The sequence below is a fragment of the Chlorocebus sabaeus genome, chromosome 25 (assembly GCF_047675955.1).
Source record: "Chlorocebus sabaeus isolate Y175 chromosome 25, mChlSab1.0.hap1, whole genome shotgun sequence".
In the NCBI taxonomy this organism is placed as follows: domain Eukaryota; kingdom Metazoa; phylum Chordata; class Mammalia; order Primates; family Cercopithecidae; genus Chlorocebus; species Chlorocebus sabaeus.
The window spans coordinates 33,947,482-33,966,934 of NC_132928.1; positions in this window are offsets into that span (position 1 = coordinate 33,947,482).

The window sequence follows — 19,453 nt, forward strand, 5'->3', positions numbered from 1 at the left end:
TGTAAACCCTGAGAAGCACAAAATGTTTTAGTGAAAATAAAAGAACTGTAGAAGACTCAAATAAATAAAATGGAAACACAAAAGGGGACATTATAACTGATACCATTAAAATGAGAAAGGATTATTAGAGAGACTATTACAAACAACTATATGGCAACAAAATCGAAAACCTAGTGGAAATGGATAAATTTATAGATGCATACAACCTACTTAGATTGAACTGAGAAGATTGAACCTGAACAATTGCAAATAACAAGATTGAATCTGTAATAAAAAAGACTCCAATCAAAGAAAAGTCTAAGGTCTGATGGCTCGTCTGCGGAATTCTATCAGAGAAGTAATACCAATTTTCCTCAAAACTCTTTCAGAAAATTGAAGAAAATTCTTCTAAATTCACTTCATAACACCAATAGTATCCTGATACTAAAACTAGACCAGAACATAAAAACAAAAGAAAACTATAGGCCAAGATACTTGATAAACATAGAAGCAAAACTCCTAAACAAAATACTAGCAAACAGAATCCAGCATTACATAACATGATTTATTCACCATGATCAAGTGGGATTTGTCCCAGGGATACAAAGATGATTCAACATACTCATATCAACAGACTTTATATATCACATCAACAGGATGAAGGAAATACTCATATGATTTTTCCATGTATGCATAAAAAGCATTTGATAAAACTCAACATCTCATCACGATAAAAACTGTCAAAAAAACTAAGAAAGAACATACCTCAACACAATAAAGACCATATGACAAAACCACTGCCAACGTCATACCAAATGGAGCAAAGCTAAAAGCTTTTTATCTAAGAACTTGAATAAGACAAGGATGTCCACTCTTATCACTTTTATTCAACTAGTCCCCATCAGTTCAATTAGGCAAGTGAAAAAATAGAGGGCATCCAAATTGAAAAGAAGGAAGTCAAATTGTCGATGGTCAAATTGTTTCTGTTTGCAGACAAAATGATCTTATATATAGAAAATCCTAAAATCTCTACCAAAAAACCTCTTAGAACTGATAAATGAATTCAATAAAGTGGTAGGATACAAAATCAACATGCAAAAATCAGTAGTGTATTTATACACTATGACAAAATAGCAGAATAAGAAATCAACAAAGCAATCCCATTTACAGAAGCTATATTTAAAACAAACCTAGGAATACGTTTAACAAGGACGTGAAAAGCCTCTACAAGGAAAACTATAAAACACTGATGATAGAAATTAAGAGGACACACAAGAAAATGGAAAGACATCCCACGTTGATGGATGGGAAGAATTAATATTGTGAAAATAACCATACTACCAAAAGATATCTAAAGATTCAATGCAATACTTATGAAAATGCCAATTCATAGAAATATTTAAAAACTATAAAATTCATATGGAGACCAAATACTTTAAATAGGAAAGCAATATTCAGCAAAAAGAATAAAGCTGGAGATATCATACTTCCTGGCTTCAAATCATACTAGAAAGCTATCATAACTAAAAATGCATGGAACTGGCATAAAACCAAACACATAGACCAATGAAACAGAGTAGAAAACTCAGAAATAAATCCACAAATTAACAGCCACTAATTTTTCATAAAGGCACTAAGAACATACATTTGAGAAAGCATTCTCTTCAATAAATGGTGCTGAAAAACATGTTATTAAACATTGTATGAAGTCTTCACAAAAAACTCTAAGTATAACTACAATATGATTAGACAATTCCACTATTCAGTATGTATTCACAATAAAGAAAATCAGTACATTGAAGAAATAATTGCACTCTCGTATTTATTGCAGCTCTATTCACAATAACCAAGACATGAAATCAACCTAAGTGCCCATCAACTGTTGAAAGGATAGGAAAATGTTTATATATATACAGTGGAGTACTATTTAGCTACATAAAATAAAGAAAATCTGTTATTTACACTGAATGGATGAGTTTGGGGGATAAGTAAAATAGAGCAGGAACAGAAAGTCAACTACCATGTGTTCTCATATGTGGGAGCACCCCAAAAAAAAGGTATCAGAGAAGTAAAGGGTAGAATATTGGTTACTAGAGACTGGAAAGTGTGCAGAGGATAGCCATAGGTTGGTTAATGAATATAAAATTACAGCTAGATAGAAGGAAGACATTCTAGTGTTCTATAGCACTGTAGGTTGACTACAATTAACAACCATTTATTGTATATTTTCAAAATCACTAGAAGAGCAAATTTTGAATGTTCCCTATCCAAAATAATGGGAAATGTCTTAGATGATAGATATACTAATTACCCTGATTTGATCAGCACATTGTATACATGCCTTGAAACATTTCACTGTATCCCATGAACATGTACAATTATTACGTGTCAATTAAAAATAAATGCAAAAACCACAACTATCCTAAAAACATATCATGAGTTAACAGATAGGTAATACTAGGAAAATTAAAAAAAATAAAAAATAATGCATATAGAATCAAAACCTAAAACTCAATTTCTTATGAAAAAATATATTCTATATCATATATCTGTTTTTTTGAATCCTGTAATAGAAAAAGACAAGGAATGGCAAGTGAGAGAGTATCTCCCTATGGTTTTGAATTAGATTTCCCAATGACTTATGTTTTTCACCTTTTTATGTGCTTTTTGGCATATCTTATTTGGAGAAATTTCCATTAAAGCATTTTGCCCACTTTGAAATTAGTTCCTTTGTTTTTAAGTTGTGTTATGAGTTCTTTATATATTCTAAGACCTGTATTAGGTATATGCTCTGCATATATGTTCTCCCATTCTGTAGTTTGTTTTACTTTTTGATAATGTCCCTTCATGCACCAAAGTTTTTACTTTTGATGAAATCCAGTTTGTCCATTTTTTTGTTCATGTTTTTGCTGCCACACCTAAGAATCCATTGCCAAATCCAAGATCATAAAGATTGACTTCCATTTCTTTTCCTTAGAGTTTAATTTTTTAACTCATATTTGGAGTTGTTCTTCCACTTTGAGTTAATTTTGTATATGATGTGAGGTAGGAGTCTAATTTCCTTCTTTGCATGTGGATGACCAATTATTCCAGTACAGTATATTGAAGAAATTCTTGCCCCACTCAATGATCTTGGCACTCTTATTGCAAATGAATTGACTATGAATGTATGGGTTTATTTCTGGACTCTTAATTCTGTTTGATAGATCTATTTGTCTATGCTTATGTCAGTCCCTCAGAGTCTTGGTAACTAACTGTAGCTTTGTGGTAAGTTTAGAAATCTAGAACATTGTCCTTTTTAAGATTGTTTTGATTATTTTGAATCCCTTGCAACTCCATATGAACTTGAGGATTGGCTTCTCCATTTCTGCCAAAAGGAAAGGCCATCAAAATGAGGATTCAATTAATTTTATAAATATTGTATTCATTCAATCTGTAGATCATTTTGGGTAGTACTGCCAATTTAACAATATTACTGCCATGAGCACGGGATGTATTCCATTTATTTAGGTGTTCTTATATTTCTTTCAGCTATATTTTTTGGTTTTCAGTAAATAAGCCTTTACCTTTCTTTGCTAAATGTATTCCTAGATATTTTTTGGTTCCTTTTACTGTTATTGAGAATGAAATTGTTCACTTAATTTCCTTTTCTAATTGTTTGTTGGTAGTATATAGATAAACAACTAATTTGTTTCGGTTAATTTTCTATCCTACGACTTTGATGAATTAGCTTATAGCACTAGCAGTTTTGGTGTGCATGTGTGCGTGTGTGTGTTTGTGTGTGCGTGTGTGTGTGTATACCTTGGAATCATCTATATATGGAATCTCATCATCTGTAAATAGACACTTTTACTACTTTCTTTTCAATTTGGATAGTTTTTTTAACTGGAAAATTTCTCTGGCTAGAATTTCTAGTACAATGGTAAATATTAATACCATTAGCAAAAGCAAGCATCCTTATCTTGTTCCTAATCTCAGCAGCAAAGCTTTCAGACTTTTACCACTGAACATAATGTTAGTTGAGTTTTGCATAACTACTCTTTTTAGGTTCAGGGAGTTTTCTTCTATTCCTAGTTTTCTGAGTGTTTTTATTGTGACAAAATATTTTATTTATTATGTTTCCTGTATCAATTGAGATGATTATTGTTTGTTTGTTTTCCTTTGGTTCTATTAATGTGGTTTATTATATTAATTGGTTTTCTTATTGTGAACCACACTTGCTTTCGTAATACAAATTCCATTTGGTCATTAAATACAACATTTTTAATATGCTGTTTAAAAAAGTACTATGTCTGTGATTTTTTTTACAAACAGTAAAAAAATAGTAAAAAACTATACAGTTTGCTAGCACTTTGTTGATAATTCCTTCACTCTTATATTCACAAGGAATATTGATCTGTAGTTTTCTTTAATTAAATGCCTTTATCTATTTTTGGTACCATATAATGCTAGCCTTGTAGAGTAAGTTAAGAGGCTTTATCTCCTCTTCTAGTTTGAGGTAGAATAAATTGGGAAAGATTAATGTCAATTATTTTTAAAATGCTTGATATAATTCATTATTGAAACTACTTGGTTCTGGAATTTTGTTTGCTGGGATGTTTTTTGATTACTGATTCATTTTCTTTATTGAGTCTTCTCAGATTTTCTATTTATTGAGTTAATGTTGGTAGTTTATTTCTAAAAATATGTTCATCTACATTAATTTATTACAGTATATTATGGGTCAAATTTTACACCCCCTCCCAAAATACAATGTTGCATTCCTAATCTGCATTACCTCGGAATGTGACTTCATTTGGAAATATGGTCTGTGTAGATGTAACCAGTTTAAAATGAAGCTGTTGGGGTAGACCTTCATCCAATCTAACCGCTGTTTTTTACAGAAGGGGACATTTGGATACAGACACAGGCATGAACAGAGGAGAGACCATGTGAAGAGTCACAGGGAGAATGCCATGTGAAGACAGAGGAATGGAATTATCCATTCACATGCAATAAAATGCCAAAGATTGCCAGCAAATCACCAGAAGCTTGGAACAGTATGGTAAGAACTTTTCTGCAGGTTTCAGAGGGAGCATAAATATCTACCTCCAGAGACATAATAAGGTTGATTCTGACAGTTTTCTCACGTTTCTTGGTGTTTCTGGGGCAGAATGGGCCCACAATTTCTGGTAGCTTTACTTCTGGTGTGTCACCCCTTGCCTGATTTTGTAAGCAAAGTTTTACTGAAACACAGACACAGTCATTCGTTTACATTTTGTCTATGGCTGCTTTCGAAGTATAGTTTCAGAGCTGAATAGCTGCTAGCTAGATTGTAATTTACTGCAAGCTTAAAATATTTAATAACTTTTCCTTTATAAAAAGTCTGCAGACTCCTGTTTTAGAATTTGTGATGAACATGATATGTTGCAAAATAAAGTGTCTTATGTCTTTTGTTCTAACATATAAGCCATTTATTTCTTTTTATTGTTTTATTCCACTGGCTTGAAGATGATCAGTACAATGTTGCATAAAAATATTGAAAGTGAATATTCTTGCCTTCTTTCTAGTCTTAGGAAAAATGCATTGTATTCTCACTCTAATGTATGATACTAGCTGTATACAAGAATATATGTCCCTTTTCAGCAACCCCCCCAACTCCTTGACAAACATCTATACTTTTCAACAAATTTTAAATATATTCAGTCATTTTTTTTTTTTTGAGACGGAGTCTCGTTCTGTCGCCCGGGCTGGAGTGCAGTGGCCGGATCTCAGCTCACTGCAAGCTCCGCCTCCCGGGTTCACGCCATTCTGCCTCAGCCTCCCGAGTAGCTGGGACTACAGGCTCCCGCCACCTTGCCCGGCTAGTTTTTTGTATTATTATTATTTTTTTAGTAGAGACGGGGTTTCACTGTATTAGCCAGGATGGTCTCGATCTCCTGACCTCGAGATCTGCCCGTCTCGGCCTCCCAAAGTGCTGGAATTACAGGCTTGAGCCACCGCGCCCGGCCCCAGTCATTATTTTTTCAAGTATTTTACTATTATTTTTCTCATATTCTGGAGTGTGTGTGTGTGTGTGTGTGTATGTGTGTATATATATATAGGCTATATATATGTGTGTGTGTGTGTGTATATATTCTAAACCAGTTAATATTTTCCTGATGCTCATTGAAATTTTATTTAATTTTTAACATTTCTTTCTCCAGGTTTAATTTTAGTTTTATTGTTATGGCTTCAATTTGCTTTGTATTTTTTTCTGAAGTGCCTAATCTGTTATTAATCAAAAATAATGAATATTTCATAAAAACTACTAGACATTTTCATGTCTAGTAGTTTTGTTTTGGTTTTATAGTTTTTTTTTCTCTTCAAATATTCATGATTCATTATAAATATTAGGCATATTTATAGTAATCATTTTAAAATCATTTTTGTTAGCTTCGTTTTTCTCTTAAATGTGGTTTACCTTTTCCTACTTCCTTGCATGTTCAGTACTTCTGGTTAATTGCTTGACATTGTGAATATAATGTTTTTGTGTGTATGCGATTTTCTAACCTTAAATAAGAAAAAGAATAAACAATTCAGTGAAGTGGAAAACATATCAAACTGTGCAAATATGCAATATACAGTAATGCTACAATTACCAATAAAGAATGACCAACTTAGCAATCATTCAAGAAAATTCAATTTAAAACAATAAACTTATTCCTCAACCAGGAAGTAAGACTTCTGTACCTTACTAAGAAATTAGTAAGAGTTTAAGGTTTTCAGTAGCATAATCTTATGAAATTATGATCCAGGCAGTTAATGAAAAAGTTAAACAAAATGTCAAATGCATAAACATGCCACTATCCACAAATGTTCAAGGCGCGTTCTTAAGTGAAAAACAGTAGTTTCAAAAAAGTACATAATATGTAATGAATTGATACAAACACTACACACACATACCACACAATTACATATTTCTACAAGTAAAAGTCATATCAATATATTCAAAATAGCCTGAAAGAACTCATGAAACTGATAATGGTGATTATTTATGGGATTCAGGAAAGGCTAGGACAAGTGTAGATAAGTGTTATTGAAAGCTGGAACACTAGATTTAATTGATGGGCATATTTTGCCTTTTTTTCTATAGAATTTCAGCTATTTTGAAAATATGAAAATTCCCTTTGGAGAATTAAAATAAAGTAGTCTAAATGGATAAACACAAATTAAAGGGTTACTCTGTGTAAGGGAGAGTGATGGTGGGTGAGATATTGAGAATGGATAAGAATCATCGATGCTTTGGCCTATATACTTCAATATCATTTGCCTACAAGATAAACTACTTTTATATTTTTCCAGTAATGCAAATATAATTATGCTTTGCAGAGACCAGCACATTTAAAAATGATAAGCTTCAGAAAGTAAATATTTTAGGCTTTGAAGGCAATATTATCTCTATCATAACTACTTCTCTTTGTCATTGTGAGAAAACATATATTGCTGCCTTGTTTTGTTTTGTTTTGTTTTGTTTTGTTTTGTTTTGGAGACAGGGTCTTACTCTGTCACCCAGGCTGGAGTGCAGTGGTGCGATCTTGGCTCACCACAGCCTCCTCCTCCCAGGTTCAAGCTATTCTCCTGCCTCATCTTCCAAATACCTGGGATTACAGGTAGCCACCATGCCTGGCTAATTTTTGTATCTTTACTAGAGATGGGATTTTGCCATGTTGGCCAGGCTACTCTCAAACTCCTGGCCTCCAGTGATCCTTCTGCCTCGGTCTTCCAAAGTGCTTGGATTACAGGCATGAGCCACCGCACCCACCAGAAAGCAGATATTGACAATATATAAACGAATCAGTTTGGCTGCTTTCCAGTAAAACTTTGTCAAAGTAGACAGTGGACTAGATTTGACTTTTGGACTATTAATTGGTCTGCTAGTGCTATGAATACTTCTATTACTCTGTAGAGAAAAAAATAGCTTAATATGTGATTATCTGTGCTATTGTAATGACATATCAGATACATTTTGTGTAAAATGTATAGTGACACGTCAGATTAATTTAAGAATATGATTAAAAGTCTATTTGAATGATGCAATTAAAAATGTAGTCAACTTTTCCAATTCAAAAGATATTAGTAATGTTTGCATAAAATTCACTTGCTATTGATTCAGTCAAATAAAATGCCACTCAAATTACACAAAATACCTGTAAAAATATAAAACATGAAACTTAAGAATTAAGAGGAAAATTCATGCCTATTTGAAAAATAGTTTTTTATAGAAAATAAAGTAAGTATAATTTTAAGACACATTTAAAAATGTGTTTCTAGAGAGTTATACACCATCTTATTTTTTGCAAGCAGTTCTAAGGTGAGCATAAAATTATCATTCGATACAGTTGAGCTAGCATGTCACACAAAATACCCAAATCACTAATATATTGTAATATTTTGCTGAACTAAAGTCATGTGTTTGAAATAGAACATGAACCAACATCTTAATAGCTAAAAGTTCTCTTGAATTACTTAATTTTAAAACACTGATTTATGATGCTATAAAGAAACTAATGGAGCATGTTTTCTAATTCTGTCTTTTAATTTACAAAAACAGCTCAGGCTTATGATGTCTAGTAGCTTTACAAAAGAAGGAAACAATGAAACTTACATTGATAATTTATTCAGAATGAGAAAATGATCAAAATGATTACTACAATTTAATTAACACCGATTATATGCTGTGAACTTTACATAGTATCTAATTTAATCTGCAGATAAACCTCTATGGCAACTAAAGTTACCACCACTTTACAGACATATAGAAAGGAAATACTTAAGTTGTTGCCATGATTGTAGCGATGATAAATGGTGGAGATAAAATTATTTTAGCATGGTGGGTGCTATCTTCTAAGAAGTTATTTTTTCCGCTGCACTTTGTGAGCGCTTCTCCAAGAAGGACCCTGTATTATCCAGCTAATTTGCAGCTGAATTTAAAATCAATATGATCTGTTCTTAAAATCTTCATATCTGTGGTAAACTGAGGAACTGTCATCTTTTGGTAATTATTTTTGTAAAGCAGAATTGAACATTAAAAAAAAAAAGCCTTTAGCTGTATGGCCTAAGACAAATTTACTTAACATCTATCAACTTCATTTGTCTTATACGTAAGAAGGTAATAATAACACAAGAACAACAGCAACAATAGTGACAACAACCAGCACTCTCAGAGCAGTTTTGGAAATTAAATATGAAGGAAGTGGAAAAATATTTTAGGTTTAAACTCAGTATGTAAAGGGAAAATCACATATAACCAAAATCAGATTGAAATTTCTTAAATCATCCATCGTATTGATTTTGTTCTTTCCTGCCACACAGTGATAAAGAGAATATGATGAGTTCACTATGATAGTTAACCTGTAGATAATGACTTTCTTATTAAAAAACTTTATTTCCCCCCAAATATTCTGATATGTGCATATTGCTGGGAGATAATTCTCCATAATTTTCAAATTTCTACACACTTTGAATCCAATTCTGTTTTGGATCATCTTTTCAAGGATGTTAAATAAAAACAGCCTAGAAATACAGAAACAATATATCCCTCCAAGTCAGAGTTCAGAATTGTTTCTTGAACTGAATAATTAAGGTAATATTTCTGCTGGGGGCATAGTTAGGCAACTTTCTAGCATCACGCAGCTATGACTGAAGATTCCTAACCTTAGGCATCCTCAGATGTCAGACAAATCTATTGAATGTGCACATGGATCTGGTCCTGTCTTGCCATCACCCCTGTGGTACTGGGATAGGGGAGACAAAAGGAACTGATGTGAACGCTACCATCCAATCTGTGCGTGAGGGACTCCTTTGTTTCTGACTTAGGAAATCTTGTGTTTTCCATAATGCTGTAGCAGGATAACTTGTTAGCTTTGAAGTAGGGAACGACATATCCTTCACAAATTTTTAAATGGATGAGATGTAAATTTTCTACAAAGCAGGTGAGTTTAAGGTTTTGTTTTATTGTGTATCATATAATTTTCAAAAATTTAAATTTCATCTGATCTCAAACAATTGTCTCCTTTTTTAAAAAAATATATACCTTTTTGGTTGTTTATCTTTATGGGGTTTGTAGTTTGTAAATTGAACCTGGGCAAGTAGCTTTTTGCCTAAAGAAAAAAATACATATTTAGTAATTGATTTCTAAAGAGTATAATAAATAAGAAAAGGGAATTTTGATGTTCTTTCCAAAAGCAGTTCTTAAAATAGCAATCATTTAGAAACAATATTTGGGTGAAACCTTTCAGACAAAATTGTAAGTCCCTTCAAATTTAATTTCATCTTTTCCCTCAACGTGTATATGATCATAGTTAGATATCCCATTGTAACATGACATATGATTTCTCAACAAATTTGGTCGTGTATTTATCTTCAATTGTGAAATAAATTTTTAAATTTTCTGTTTCATATAAGCACCAGATAAGGCAGTTAAAACCACCTTGGAAAATATACGTGTGCAAATGCACATGTGCACACGCACATGTGCACACTCACACACACATTTAAAAATAAAATTCACATTCCAGGAGGGTATATTCTCTCACTATGAGAAGTGCTCAAGGCCTGGGGCTGCTGACAGACATGGCAGTCTTTCCCCAACACCCATACCCAGTAAGTTGATCCATAGGTAGAATTACATTTCAATTTTAAATTCTTGCTCTCTTGTCTTTTTTTTTCCCCTGATGACTTCTGTCTCTTTTTTGTCTTCTATTTTCTATCTCTCTTGTAACTAAGCAACTTTTCTGTAATTAATTTATATTTTATATACAAATGATGAAAATGCATTGCTTTTAGTTTTAAAAAAATATTTGTTTTATTATGTTGTCCTTGAACTGAAAAGACAGGAAGTCATGATTCTGGGTATCACAAAGTCAGTGTATGTTACTAGTCAAAAATTATACTTATTTCCAAAAGACTAGTAATGACATGGTTGCTGAATATATTGATTTTAAACTACCAAATGGCTAAGCAAGTGCTTGTGTGACTCCCCAGAGACGATGCTACCTGCAAGTACTTGAGAGTTGCTGCCCCTAAAGTATTACTAAGTGCAGCTTTCTTGCACTTGAATTTATAATAATGCAAGAAATTCACAAAACAGATTATCATACATTTAGTGTATTTGGTCCAAAACCTAAGAAAACTTGGGTCTGAAATACAGCTTTATCATTTATTCAGTGTAGAACATTAAAAAAGTTGACCTTCAGTTTCTCATCTCTAAAATGGAAATAATTACAACATTTATTTATAGTACTGTTCAGTATTAAATGAGGTAGCATGTATTAAATAAATAGAATGGTTGGCCTATATTGATTTCGATATTGCTAGGTACTACTATTGCCAATGAACCCAGAGGCTTTCCAAAGGTCACAAATTTGAAACTGAATCACAGCAATTTTTACTGCAAATGACCAGCTTGTGTCCCTATAAATTCTAAAATACATTCTGAATTTTTGCTCATTGGGTTGTTGTCAGTCAGTTTTGTTGTTATTCATATATTTTATTGTATTAATATTATTTAAAATTCACATTAAAAATAACAGTTGTTTCATGGATTACATTTTCAATAATATATCATTTATTTTTTAATGTGTACATTTTTTAAGTAAAATTCATCATCTTTCCTCTTGTGTTCTTTTAAAGTTTATCTTGCTTCAGCTATCAATGTCAATGATTAGCCAAATTATTAATAGTCACTAGCTTAAAGACTACAGAAACTCATTTGATAATACTATGAATTATATATTAGGCTTACTTTTAAAGAATAGTCAAAAGAATAAGATAGCAATAGCATAAAAGCAAATGAGAGACAAGTAGCTGAAAATTAAAATTCATTTGTGTAGCTAATTATAATAGAGGCACATAAAAAATACTGGAAGCCTGGAGGATCTAAACAGATAAGCATGAATAAATAAGGCAACCTAGAGTAGGACGTCAAGGTACCATATTTAAATTCAAATTGCAGGAAAGCCATATTTTATCACGGCTTTGGGACTGCCCTCTTGCTTTATTCATAAATTTCCCCATTAGCTTTATTGTAGAAAGATTTAAAAGCAAGTTTTCAGAGTGTGTTCCGTACCCCTCCAAAATCTCTAAACAATTATTCTTATGCTGGGGCTCTATTATTCACCACATTTCTTTTACCAACTTTTTGCCTACCATTTCTGAAAACCATTTCCCTTTCCCGTATGTCAAAGGTCTTAACTATCTATTTCACATCAGCAGAACAAGTTTTCTATGTCATTTTACACTATGTAGATTTACATGCATATCATAATAGAAAGGATGCATCAACATAAAGTGATTTAATACATCTGTATTATGTCAGGTTTTGTGCTTTTCTTCTTGTTGTGACAAAATGAGATTATGTTATACCTCTAAACTCTAAATCATTATTCTGTGTTGTCATAATTCTTCCATCCTTGAATGCAGTTATTAATGAAACTTTGTTAATATTCCAAAAGAGCAGCAACTTTTATAATATAGATGTAATCCCAGGCCCTTGTAACGGGCATAATTGTTGGATCCCAAGTTAGGGAACCTTGGATGCAGCATCATTATACATTTAATCCTATAAATAGAACTACTTTAGTTTCTTATAATTTTTCTTTCGCTTTCAGATTAATTTGATTTTTTGGATCAACTTTCACATGGAGATCAACTTATTCTTTGTAGATCTTGCAGAGCTACTTAATTTTCTTTTAATAAATGATAATAATAAGTAGCGATATATCAAAAGCCATCTACAACAATATAATGAATATAAAAAGTAAAAAATAAATTTAAAACATACTTCGAAACTGAAAGCAGAGACTAATATAAAGTAAAAAATCATCAACTTTACTTGATTCATGAAGTTTTATTTTTCATTAAAATAAATCTTGCAGCCTTTCTTGCAAGAGTTAATGGCTGCTCTTTTCCTATGTTTGTATTTTTAAAATTAATTAGACTTGTCTGATAAATGCAAGTGGTGCAGTTTAATTTGAATTTCAGATACACGACAAATATTGCATGAGGCACAATTATGTTAAAACCTTTTTCTTTGTTTATTTCAAATTCAAATTTTATTGAAGTTCCTATTTTTAATTTACTAATGTGTAAATCCTAGTAATTATAATAAATAGAAACTCACTGAAAGAAACAATGTTAATATAGTAAAGATATTCTTTGAAAAATCCATTAGCTTTACATACCAATTTATTATAAATGAGAATTGTAATGAATTTTAGAGATATGTAATTCAAGTCTGTTGGGTATATTAGTTTCCTCTAAATTATTATTGTCCAGACTACGATTTCATAAAAAATCATCATTTATAGTTCATGACTGGGAGTTTAAGTATGCTGCTTCTTTATTTCAAGAATATTTTCAAAGCCTTTTATACAAATATAAAAATGGAATAAATTTGCAACAATCAGGTGAAGATACTGCAGTGGCAAGAGAACAGCCTCTCAGTAAAAACTAGTTTATTTTACGGTATTGCTAGAGTATGATGATAATCACTGTATTTTTATCAATATTCTCATTTCCTAGTTTACCATCTCTAGTTGTTTTAACTCTTTTGCATCCAGCATACGTTCATTCTACTTGTCATTCTAATCACCCTCTTTTTGATACATTCTAATTTATTATTGCCTTCTATTCTCATCTGGTCATCTCAGAAATTTGTTAAATCACCCGACTCCACATTCTGAAAATTGTACATGTGTAAAGCCTGCCTAAAATGGTGTCTCAGCTTTTTGAACAGATACACTGTATGATTACATTGTTTCATGTTATTTTCAGAGTTAGCCAAAAGCCTTCACTCTTCTAGGTATGTATTTCTTGCAAATCTCTGTTGGTCTTCACATTTTACTGGTTGGTTTAGTTTTTTTGTTTGTTTGTTTTTAATGCAGGATTTTATAATTATCGCTATAAGAATAGCTGATATTCTGCCAAAGTCATTCATTTTGTCAACAAACTTGCTTCTTTTGCCTCTTAGCTTTCTCTCTCAAGTTTCTCAAATCACTGATTAAAAAAAAAAATGCTGTAGAATATTACTGTGGTAGGAAGAATAGTGATTCTCAAAGATATCCACATCCTAATCCCCAGAACCTGTGAATCTGTTACAGTCCATGGCAAAAGGGATTTTGTTGGTGTGACTAAGTAAAGGAACTTAATGAGGGGATGATCCTGGATTATCCAGTATGGCCCAATCTAGTTATACACCACTTCATTGGTATGAAGGGACGTGGGTGCTTAAAATTGAAGAATCATTCCTGACTACAGTCAGTGTGTGAGTATGGAACAATAATCAGAAAGGTGAACTGTTGCTGGATTTGCATATGGACCAAGGGGGCCACAAGCCAAGGAATGAGGACAGCCTCTAGGAGCAGAAAAAGGCAAGGACAGATTCTTTCCTAGGACCTCCAGAACACACACTTTTATTTTAGCCTAGTCAGACCCATGTCAGACTTTTAACCTACAGAACTGTAAGATGATGAATTTCTGTTGTTTTAAGCCACTAAGTTCGGGATAATTTGGAAGCAAATTCACCAATAGAATACTAATAAAATTACCTTTCCTATTTGATTTATAATCACTAGTGCTGAGATCTCTTGCTACCAATTTTAAATTATACATTCATTGATCTAACTTATATCAGCTTGAAAATGGAATAACTGGATTTGAAAACAGAACAAGTGGCTTTATTTATTAAATTAAACATAAAATTATTTGGTTAAATTATAGATAATATAGCATTTTCCCAATGGTTCTTGGATGTTGAAAAAGGCATTGTGCTCGAAATCAAACTAACACGAATTATTGGTAACAAAATAAAATAGCTTCAGAGGATTTCATGATAAAAATTAGGGAGAGTATAAGTAACACAACATTATGAAATGGAAACATATTACCTGAAAGTTTTCATTTCAATTCATTTTAATTTAAAGCAATGATTGTAAAAACTTAAAAAGACAAAAAGTGTATAAATTAGGTCTTTAGGTCTTTTTGCCTATGATTAGAAGTCATTAGTGTTATGGGATTTTTGTGTTATGTCCATTTGCATATATTTCTAGGAGATTATTGTTTGGCTTCCACTTTTTATGTCACATTGTATGAGAGGGCATTTTGCTCAATGCTTAGATTGGGGAAAAAGCTCACTGAAAGCACAAATTAAAATGCTTTAGTCTTAAATGACACAGGACACCAAACATTTATACTTTATATAAACTACATGCTATGCCTGTATATTGGAGTAAAGCTCTAGATAACTGTCTATGAAAATAAATCTCAAAATGTCCATATATTGTCATATATTGTATAACAGAGTAGTCTGCTGTGTCATTCAAAAATGTAAACTTAAAAGTAAATGAGTACCATGGTTTATGTCAATTTCCAGTTAAAATCAGTTAAAGAGTGGTAACATGTTCCCAATATCAAATACTATACAGGACACAATTGCTGATACAAGTGAAAAAAACATCATAAGAATTCATAAAGATTCAGCAGCAAAGAAAGGTGCTACTGGAATAAATATGCACATACTGGAATAAATAAGTAAATGTTTATATGAAAAAATGAATAGCTGAGAAACTTAATTCTTTCCTGAGTTTAAACATCCTAAACAATATTACCAAGGAATTCCTTCCATGAATTTTTTATAGTTTCTAGTTTCTATATAAAATTTTCTAATATTCACATTAGTTTTCAGTTGTTCTTTTAATAGATTGCCCCCAAATTTTTTGTCTTAAGACAACACAGATGTATGAACTTGCAGTTCCAGTTGTTAGAAATTTGAAATAGTTCTCACCATGCTAAAATCAAACTCTTCAAGACTGTATTTCCTCTAGTGGCTCTAAGGGAGAAATCGGTTTTTGTTTTTTGTTTTTTTTTTTTTGCCTTTTCTGGCTTCTGGAGGACACTGCAATCTTTGGTTGTGGCCCCATCCTCCTCCATTTTCAGTGTATATCACTTTAACGTCTTATTCCATCTCCGCATCTCATGGACTCTGACCTTCTTCCTTCCTCTTGTGAGGACCTGTGATATCTCAATCTCAAGCTTCTTAAATAATGATATATACAAATCTCTTTCACCATTTGAGGTAACATATTTATAGGCTCTGGGATTAGGGCATAAGAATTTTGTGGGAGCATGTTTTTTCCTACACAAAATGACTCTTTTCAGTTCAATCTATCTTAATTAAATCATCGATTTTTCAAAGTTAGCCACTGAAATAATAATTTATATGTACATATGTAATTTTTAAAAAGCTACTATTTGGTAAAGGTTTATTTGTATTATAGAGTGAAAGCCACAGCCAACTGAAAAGAATGCTGTATGTATGTCAGTTAGATATATTTCAAAAAGTATCAGGAAGCAAATGCTAAGACTGGAGTTTGAGGTCATATCAGGAGAAAGATATAATTGAAGAATAAACTACTCTGCTACCTGCCACTAGCAAGCCATTATCAATCTTCCAGGAAAGCACTCGGATAGACTCAGGTTTTAGAGGTAGCTTGTGTTTATCAGTGAACCCTCACGTGTACCTCTTGGCTTGGCTGGCAGGAAAGCACAATGCAGTTGATGACTTAATCTTAGACATAAAGAAAATAAATGTAATTATTTTCTTATTTGGCCAGATGATAGGAGAGCAATCTTAGTTTAATCAACTGCTAGATTCTCTGGCACTCCAATTTGGAATTGATTTGCTTTTCTCTGCTTATCCAAAAATTCTGCCCTCCCACCCAGCCTAATACAGGGCCTTCTTGATTGCAATTCCAAATGATTATCATTCTAATTACAAATATCTATCAATACAGGTCTCAAATGCTGCCAATTAAGAAATACATTTGGCCAATACGTGGATAAATTTTATATGAGAGTAATTTTAACCTAGTATAATTATCATGCTTGGCAAGAGCTTTACATATATAAGAAAAATGTCAGTACTTATTAACATTTTGTGTAAACAATCAGGTAATTAATGTATTTACACATCCTTATATGCAAAATCAGAGCATATGATAAAAATACACTTATCTTAGTTTTGACTTAAATAATATTCACTATTGCAATATCAGTGCACTGTTGGATAAAATGAAAATAAAGTTAGTATTTTAAAAACAAGTGATAAAACAACTAAAGGAAAAGAATTATTCTAGGCAGAAGTTTCTTTGTAGATACAAGATAGACTTTCTTTGCTACTTTTTAGAAAATTATAACTAGGCCTAGCGTGGTGGCTCACACCTGTAATCCCAGCACTTTGAGAGGCCGAGGCAGGGAGATCATGAGGTCAGCAGTTTGAGACCAGCCTGGCCAATATGGTGAAATCCCGTCTCTAGTAAAAATATAAACAAAAATTAGCCGGGCATACTGGCAGGTGCCTGTAATCCCAACTACTTGGGAGGCTGAGGCAGGAGAGTCGCTTTTACCCGGGAAGGTGGAGGTTGCAGTGATCCGAGATCGCACCACTGCACTCCAGCCTGGGTAACAAGAGCAAGACCTCGTCTCAAAAAGAAAAAAAAAGAATAACTAAAGTAACTGAAGATTTGGTAATAATATTTTTTAACTGAAAAAACCAAAAACCTTTCCTTTCTTCTAAGATCATTTAAAAAAAATTTCTTTGCTGTCAAATATCAGCCTTTTAATAGTACTGAGAACATAGTAAAAATAATAGAAAAACGATGTGTTGAGGTTATCTTCCTCACCCTGGTACCTTCAAGTAAAGAAAGTTAACTGCTGAGCGCAGCAGTGCTCAAAGAATTCATGCAGTGAGCAGCTGCCTTCTTTGGGAAAACGTGTGTTTATAAATACCTTCTGCTCCAGGTAATTTTGCTTTCGCAGTCTAAGAAGTTTCAGCTGCTCTCAAGGACAAAACTCAAGAAATTTTTGATAGAAACTGCTGTAAATAGTATAATGGCTAAAATGAGTGTTTTGGCTGTGTCCATATAAAGCTAATAGATCAATAACTTTGATTATACATTCAATTCTGTCAAATAATAATTTAGACTAGTTTCTTTGTACATGATTAAAGTTTTAATGGGCCAACCATATTGACACATTTGCAGAAGTATATCAAAATGTTTATTTTTTCTAGTTCTGAATTTTGAATTAAAATCGAAGTCCCAAGTTTGGAAGTCATTATTTAAAAGTATGGGTTTAAAGATAACCCTTCTAAGTAGAATACAGAGACTATTCTAGCTATTTTTATAATCATTTCTGCTTTTTGATGGCAATGGTTTTTGATAATAAACTCAATGTTTGAGCCAATAAAATAATAGTCACAAATAAATAAAAGTCAGAGGCGAAATTAATTTTAATTATATAGTTACTTAGATTTTTTTCATCTTTGAGAAAACAATGTGTTTTTAAAGTAAAATTTAATAACACATAAAATAGAATTTATCTTTATAAATGCTATTCCATATGTAAAAATATGATTCACTTTTTACAATCTTGCCAGGGATTTTTTTCTTTGCTTGAAAAGAGAAAAAATAATTAATCATATTTTGCTTACAATATATCAACTAGGTTAATATTTCCAAACATCTGTATAATTGGTCCATATTTTCACATTGAATTCATGTCCTTTTCAATTAGGATTTAGATTTTTGTTAATCCTCTTTAATTAAAAGAGTCTTCATAGTTCATATAGTGCTTGATTTTAACAACTCTAAGTTATAACTATAATGCCACAATTAACCAATTTAATAAGGGTAAAAAAATAGTTAATTTACTAGAAATAATCAGTATGAATAGTTGAGCACAGCATTCTTTTTTTTTTTTTTGCTAATTTTTGGCGTTGTATAATCAGATTCTAAGATCTGCATCCTTATTGATGCTCCTAATTTTTGAAAATATAATTTCAGAATGCAAAGCAATCTCAATTATAACTCTTTGATTCTCTCCATTTTTGTTCAATTATGAATTGAGTTTCAAGAGATTGACACATTCCACTGGAAATACATATGTCAGTATATGTTAATCTTCTGTCCAGTTAATCTGATAAGTAGGGGATGTAACAAATTATGAATCAATTCCAATCAAACTTATTACACTAGTGAATTTAACACATTTCAATTTTATAATTTAATAATGAATATTTGAGCACCTACTGTTCCATGCTGTTAAAATAAACACATTTAATCCATACCACACTTCAAATAACTCTATTTAGACTCTAGTAGCTCATTCATCTATCCCACAACACATTTTCTCAATGCTCACCACACAAACAGATATGTGTTAACAAAGGTATAAAGTTATATACATCAAGATCATTCCCCCAAGAAGTTTGAAATGATTTATAGAGTTTGAGATACAAACATGTCACCATAATCCAAGGTGATTATTACTGTGAATAATAATTAAACTGATTCGTTATAATAGTCCAAAAAGGCAGAATACATTATATTTAAAGTCAACAAGGCATCATAGAAGACGTGGTGACTCAAACAGATTTTGAAATATGGTGCCTGTTTTT